Consider the following 8,244-nt stretch of genomic DNA (forward strand, 5'->3'; position numbering starts at 1 on the left):
TTAAATTCAAGTAACTTGATTAATTCAGACGAATCTTCGGCGTTAGGAATTCCACGGTGATAGATTAGTCGAATGGAAAAAGTCAAAAGGTTGATAAAAGCTGACGAAGGTAAACGATAGAAACCATAGAATACGTGCACAAAGATTCTGATGTTCATTACATAATACTCGGACTGATCACGGTTTAAAGACCGGGTTAATGAAAGTGTCTGGTTAATTTCAACGGCGATGAGTCGGTAATAAGGTTCGGCTAATGGACGGGTTCAAAACGCGATACGAGATAATCATTGGTATCGGAGGCTTCGATATCGATCGGCTTCTATCCGCGAAACAACGATCGGAGCGTTAATCACTACTGTGCGGCAAATCATGCGAACAGCTATAATCGCTATCGATATTATGGTCCATCAAATCAGAGGTATCGTCGAGTTGCACCTAATCTAATATAGGAAAGAGAATAACAAGACCTCGAGGGACCCATCGATCGATCCAATTTCTTCGTGGCGATATTTTACGCGATCACGTTCTTCCGTGGCTTTCTTTCGCTATACACACACACGTAGTAGCGTACAAAATTCTTTTCCTAAATTCATATTTTACAGAATTGCTATCGACTTGTAAAACTTATTATTGATACAATGTATTGGTATAACGTATTGTATACTCCATTAGCAAGATTGGTTTCATTTGTCTCGCTGTTCAAAGCGTATAGATACGTCTTAAAAATATTGAGTAACATACATATATTACATATTTCTATTAAATGATTCTTTAACGTAAATCGTTTTTATTTTTAATTCTTCGTAATATATTTTCGTACTCTGCAGTTAAAAAAGATCGTTTATGTCCCAGTCTAATTCTTTTTATTCTCCTGAACTTTCAAAACATTTAAAATTTCTTCGATACAAACGAAAATTCTTCTTCAGGAAATTCAAAGGTAAAATCTCGGTCGAATCGCCAATCGTCTTATTTATAGAAGCTTAATACCTTTTACCTATTAATAAACAGTAGCAAAAATATATATAGCAAAAATATAACGTATATCGTAAGAAAATCGTTAAATGTTCTTAGCTCGACAACCTTCCACTCCTGCCTCATGATCAATCTGCCAATGACAAACGCGATCAGATCACGTGAAATATACGCTTTCTCGCTATATTCGAATAATTATTTATTTCCTTATTGTCCATGGTTGACGAACGATCCAATTATCGAGGAAATAGGCCGCCAATAATTTTCGGTACCTCTTGCAAGTGGCACGACACAGAGACCGTGGACCGTTTTAAACTTATAATTTCCTCCAGAAATTAATCGTCGACTACTGGGTTGGGCTGGCAAGCGCCGTTTCCTTCGTGGCTTAAGCGATTGGGTGTTAATCACGCCGGTGACCACGGTATATGTATATATATATACACATATATACACATATATACATGTATATATACTATATATATAGTAGTATATATATAGTATATACATATATATACATATATCGTAAAGTAGCCAATCGCCAATAAATTACCAACGAGTTATCTGAACGAGTCGACAGTAAAACGTTGCGTTTCTCTTTTCTTAAGATGCAATTAACCGTCGCGGGCTTGCATACGATTTAGCGCCTAAAAACTATGAAACCAGATACCCACGTTGCCCGCGAACCTGTGATCTTATCCCATCACACTGCAAACTTTAGAAAGGGAAGCCGAAGATGGCCACATAGCTCGTCTCTGTATCATCTAAACGCGAGCTTAAGGTTTCCGAGTTTTTACAGATACGGGGAATTAACGACATGTCGAATATTTCTAGGTACACGCGCTTCTTCCATGGAAGATCATTAAACGGTGACGTTTAGGGATAGAATAAAGAACCGTTAATAACGTATCCCCAATAAATCTCGAAAATGGATAACTTCACGGACGTTGATGAATTCGATGAATTTGAATAAAATCAATTTTCCAGCAGCGTGGTTCGCCGCTCGATCGTTCGCGTTATAAATCACGATCTTTCTAGGTTAATCGTGCCTCGTTCCATTAGCACGAAAATTGAAATTTCCACCGCGAAGCGCGAAGAACACGGCGCCTCGATCACTTTTCGATCCTGCTATTCTCCGCGACGCGACGGTGTCGTAGCGTAATTCGAGAGTCATCCGCAGGAATTCACTCGGCAATCGAAGCAACGCTTGAACTTAGACCTTTCGTGCGCCATTAAAGCCCCCACGACACACGTGCAACGCGCGCGCATTCCATTTCGAAAACCGACTTTTCATCCTGAGATGGAAACGCACCGCGTGCGCCGCTTTGTATCGAATCGGTGGTCGTCAATTATCAACGTGGAATTTCCAAAAACGTCGGCCACCGTGTGCACGAAACGAGAGGGTGAACTCGTGGGCTCCTCGAGGCGAAACGCGGTTAGAAAGTTGCTGGTTCGGGAACGTTGATTTACAATTTCCAGATTTTACAAGCCGTATATCGAACAATCTCGCGCGGTAATTGTACGCTCATTACGCGGCTCTTGCATATTATTTACTTTCTTCGCGAGTCACCGCCGCGATCGGCCAGCAGGAGATGCATATCGCCATGAAAATCGCGTAGAAACGTCGAATGAAAAGAAGGAGGGAAAGAGAGAAAGAGGCGAGGAAAGAGAAAGAGGGAGAGGGAAAAAAAGGTTGGCACGCGAGGAAAAAGGGACAAGCCGCTCTCCCGGCCAAGAAACCGATAATTTAAGCGGATTTTTCAGCGTGACATCGTTACGCGACTCCGCGGCATTCCGTGTGCTTTCGTGCCTCCATCCTTGTAATGACATACACCGTGCGATGCAACGAATATCGCGTATCGATCTGGCATTATGATTATTATTGCGTTATGGCTTGCCACGATTGAGACCTTCGTTCGTTTGCAACGCGCACGCATACGTGTGTACGAATATGTGGACGGTGGGGCACACGCGTTTATGCGCGTACACTTTAGATTCTGATTTTATATCAGTCTCGTCTGGACTGAGCGAATATTATGCAGGATTGTTTGGTGAAAATTGTAGCAACGTAGAGACGGGATACGCTCTTTCTTTTCGAAGAAACTAAATTTTAACTACGCTTTAGCTGCGTTGCTTTAGGTATTTTAATCCTAGTTATGTATGTCTTTCTAACATTAAAAAATATCTTTAGTTTGAGCTAAATATGAAGATAGTCTGACCGACGTGTATTTTTCGTTACAATTTTACGTTGAACAATCTCTAAAGACGTTGCAAACTCCTCTTGTTTGCTAAAATGAAGTTGAAACATGGAGGATATGTTTGAAAGACTTCGTTCAAGGGCAAAGAAGAATACAAATAATTAGTATATACGTATTCTGATAGAGCTTTGTACGACGACTATAATTTTCCAGTCACATTTTTTAATAGGGTTAGATAACTGACGTTATTTAGACAAGGGGAAGATAGATAACCGTATTTCTGAATTTGGAAGGATAAACCAAAAATATTTACCTGGATGAGAAAGTTAGTGTTAGATGAAAAAAGATCTGTGAGACCAACGTACATAAGCGAGTGATTTGTATATTCAACATTCGGAGTATATTGAATGACAAAGTGGTAGACACTCGAGCAACAAACAACCAAAACTACCTCATATTTCACCAAACTATAAACTCATTCAATTATCTAATCCAGTTCTACGAAACTGCTATATAAAATACCTATATCTTTACCAAGCGATGATGTACTATCTCAAATATTATCAATTTCGATTATAACTATTTATCAACTAAATTTCCGGACTTGTTTCACTTGGAAAACGATTTCTCCAAATTTCCTAAATTATTAGTGGTAAAAACAGAAATCACTCCATACCATAATAGCATCAGAATTTATATCGTCTCTCAAACACTATACATCATACAGCCAACATTATACATAATTCATTTTAATGACCCTATGTCAATGAAGTTTAACTCAAACTCTGGAAAACTTTAGCTCAAGAAAAACGAAATTCGGAGAAAACGGACGTGGAACATCGCAGGTTTTTCCAACTCATTGGGGACGATTTACGGTCTCGTTATCGAACTGTTGAGCGTGCACGTCTCAATCGTGCGACGGACACGCTCAATGCGGCTAGTTAGAAGCGTTTAACTCCTCCATCAGACTATCGAATCCGACCTGGCCTCTCGAATCACCGTATTATCGGTTAAACTATTACGACGTCAAACGACGACGAGGTCGTTCGATTTCATATGACGAGGACACGTCTCGATGGCGCAAGCTTCGATTTATTATGCACCGGTAAAATTCGAAAGAACGCGGCCATCGTTCATGTCTATTTTGCATCGTGACAACGAACGTAGGAGATTAGTCGATGCACCTTCGAGGAAATGTCTATTGTCTATCGTGGTTTATCAATTGTTGGTTAATGACGTGAATGTTGAACTGTGATTTACGGAGATCGTAGCTCATTATCATTTCAGGTTGTATCGAGTGTGAAATTGCAGCACTAATGGAGGTATTTAACGCTTTGCACGTGATAGATATATGGGAAACACGACGTTGCACATTTTGGGCAGATGATTTTAGAATGGGTGCTGCATAGGCATAGATTTGAAGAAGAGTTACACATTTTTTATTGGTATACAGTCGAAGATTACATGAGAGAAACGTGATACGCTCGTTTTCGCTGATTTTCTAATTTTAATATCGCTTTATGGTTAAAAGAGGATTTTAATATGACATATCTAATTTAAAATGACAACAAATCTGTTAGGCGCGAAGATAAAAGTGTTTTAAAAATAGCTGATGAGTTGATCGAGTTTTGTGGAAGCCAAAATAATTATTAAGACAAGCGATATTTTAATTAATTTAACTTTTGGAATTTTTATATAATTGCGATTGTTGGACTTTTAGGATGGAATATTTTCAAGATATTTCGATGTTGACGTATAAATTTAAATTTGTTCTCATTAAATTGATTAATGATTAATTGATAATTTGATCGATTTAATTTCAATGACTATATTGTCAGAACATAACGTTTCAACGAAGAGTTATACATTGTAGTATGTTTGCATAAAATGGAAAATATATTGAAAATTGGCGCTGGAAAATTTAAACACAAAGCCAGGTTTTGATGGCATGAAGAGATTGCGCGATTCAGCATGAAGCTGAAAATGAAGCAGTAATAACTAACTCGGGGAGTGTGCACACCTTTTAGCCTTGGTAGATCACGATAATATTTCTGAAGATCGTAGAACACTCTACGCGTGATGTTTCATAACGTGTAAACGTAATTTCAGGGATCGGTTAGAGCTACTTGGAACTAGGTAAAAAGGATAGTGTAAAGATTTAACCCCAACTTTATTCTCGAGTTACAGGTATTCTATCTACCATTATTTCTTATCACAGATCGATATCGTACTTAATGAAATTTGTTCTTTAAAAGGATACTTAAATAGTTTCTCAGATATTTCTTCTTACGAAACTTTCGATATGTTCAGCAATTTCGAATATTCTTCCGGTTCACATTGACAAGTAATCAAGTGCCATTATCCGCAGCAACTTTTCTCGGCTCAATTATCGAAACGGAAAAAGTGGCGATAACTTGAAACAAAGATCGACTATAATACAAGTGATAAACCTTCGAACGAATCGCTTTCCTTGTTATTATCTACTTTAATTTCACCCTCGTATCGAACTCACACGTTATAAAACACCCGTATACCGCCTAACTCTAATAAGCAACACCCACGCGAACGAAAGATCGAATTCATCTAACTGGTCTGGAAATGCTTGCCATGTGTGTAGAAACTCGAGCCACGGGACTAAACGATACCAAAATTTTCATAATACCTGCTGCTTCGAATCAATTCTTGCTTACGCAACGAAAATCGGTCGACGAAAGCAGAGTAAAAGGAAGGCGATAGAATAAAAAAAAAGCAAGGAGCAGTCGGATACAACCTTCTAAACACGAGCAAAGAGACCTTGCCAAACAGCTCGTTCGCGTTTCGATTTTCGACACACGAAGCCCTGATCGAAATCGGTCGGGTATCGATCGGCCGATCGATCGGCGCACGAACTCGGTTATCGACTCTTGGATCGCCGTTAACGAAGGTTTCACGGTGGATTTTCGAAAAATCGACTCGAAGCGCGCGCGTTGCCTCCTTCCCTCTCCCTCCCGCCCCTCTCTCTTCGTCTCTCTTCCTCTTGTACACCCACGCGCGGCGCAACGACGAAACCGGCCGCCGGCTAAGAGAGAGTGTATTTCTCGCTTATTATCCTTTCCTTCGATTTCCTACCGTAAGGAAAAAGAATACTCGACTCGGATCCTGGCCTATGTATCGACGGTATCGTCCCGCTGCTCTCGCCGTCTGTGACTCACACGCGCGGCCACGTTAACGTGCACAACTCGCCTCCAAGATTTACAGCTCATTACCGATTTCATAGCCCCGAGTCACGACCAGGTCGCGGCTTCAACTCGAAATTTAGGCCCGGTGCGACGCGATAACCGATGGACGACGCGATTTCTTTGCGATTTCGTTGTGATTTCATTACAATGTCATTCCAATTGCGATTTCGTACCGGCAAGATCGCGCTGCTCGGCAGCTTTATGTTTCCTAATAAAGAGACCACACACTGGTGTGCGTTTTATCGTTAAATACATAAACTTGCCTAATAGCACGCAAAGTCGAAATCACGCGTTCCCATCAGCCGGCTTTAGATAGACATAATCCTTCATCGATCAACGATCATCCTTTCGACCGTCGATACATCGCGTGTGTCCTCTCGCGTCGGTTCAATTCCCGTCGCTGAAATGCGCGCCAAACTTCGATTCCTCCGTGATGCGTTACCTTATAGTTTCCTCGATGCTCCCTGTATGATATGCGTTGTTTAACCTCGTCGATTTACGTTAGAATCTTCTAATTTCGCACCGGTGTCTCGAAGAACTCCACTGTCTTGGTTCGAAAGGAACACCAACGAAGTCTTATCCCCTGGCTACCGTGTCCAACATCGACGATCTCTTTCACGATTTCACGAAGCGATCGGTGAGTACTTACGATCGACAGCCACGCGTGTCACGCGCTCGTACGTATTTACTCACGTACACGGCAGCGTAAACGAAACACCAGGACGTTCTTCTACTCGCAAGCAATAAGTCACCAGAGAAGTCACTGAGATCCGATGATACGAGAATCTTCTCATCGAATTGCACGCTCCTGTATCACGAGTTCGAGGCTGGTTTGTCATCCGTCGACCATAATCACGATGACGACAATGACGACGACGACGATGACAAAGATGACGATATGATCGCGACGTAGCATAACACTGGCTCGATGCGTGCACAAAATAGCGGTATGAACGGTGCCACGAACACCCGGGTTCGCGTTAACCTCTCCACGCTCGTGGAAATGTCAGACGACGACGATGTTGGCTCGGTTCACCGTCGCACCGGCAGCGGCGGCCGTCGCTCGCGTGGGAGTGTGACATAATACAACGGCGTTAGTGATTTCGAGCGCGTTGTGCGTCGATTTAGCCGGTTGTCACGAGATTCACGCCACCACTCCTGCCTCCAGTACCTCCATAGAGAATCCTGACGAAACTCGATGAAAAACTTGTCTATTTTGTCCCTTTGGATCTATCTAGCGCGTACCCCGATGTAATTAAAGTTTCCTATTGGAGTTTCCTAACCGTTCTAATTTCACGATCGATCTACGGACAACGTGATCCAGGTCGAAACGTGCGGTCCTGTCTATCGTTGATCTCTATCGATGGCTCGGGCGCGTGCGTCCAACTCGGTCGCGGCAGCCGGCCCCGGCTGACTCTCGCGTGTTCCGTGGTGCACGACTCGAGCGCGGACTGAAGTCGAGCACGCCGTGAGGTGAGCGGAGGTGACTTGCGACTCGACTCGACTCGACTCGACTCCGCTCGACTCCCCTCGACTCCGCTCGACTCGACTCGGCCCGGGCCGAGAACCACCGCCGCGGCCACACTCAGCCCAGTGGCGGCGCCCCGGCTTTCTACGTTTTCTGGCGCGACCGCGCCGTGGATTCGCGACCTGATCTACACCGACGTCGCACAGGTATACGTGTGCACGGACGTACCGACCGCGAAGGATACCCCGCGCTCTTTATCGCATCTCGCGCGGCCCCTTCTTACTACGCCAGGCTCTTTCTCTTTCTTTTCTTCAGGACACGTCGGTCTAGGTTCTATGGTCGGGCTTTGTCGATACATTCGCCGTTCTCTCGCTTCTCGCCGCGGCCTTCT

The 8,244-nt window shown here is 42.9% G+C and overlaps 1 protein-coding gene across 2 annotated transcripts in view; it reads right to left on the bottom strand.

Moving 5' to 3' along the window:
- LOC138189821 (putative transcription factor SOX-15) overlaps positions 1 to 7,856 on the bottom strand; it is a 68,512-nt gene extending 60,656 nt beyond the window's left edge. For both annotated transcript variants that reach the window (XM_069132002.1, XM_069131999.1), the window contains exon 1: positions 6,828 to 7,856. The gene's annotated coding sequence lies outside the window, so the exon portion shown is untranslated. The remainder of the gene's footprint in view (positions 1 to 6,827) is intronic.
- Positions 7,857 to 8,244: the final 388 nt, after the last annotated feature.

This window comes from Bombus flavifrons, chromosome 2 (assembly GCF_040668555.2).
Source record: "Bombus flavifrons isolate JBK064 chromosome 2, iyBomFlav1_principal, whole genome shotgun sequence".
NCBI lineage: Eukaryota > Metazoa > Arthropoda > Insecta > Hymenoptera > Apidae > Bombus > Bombus flavifrons.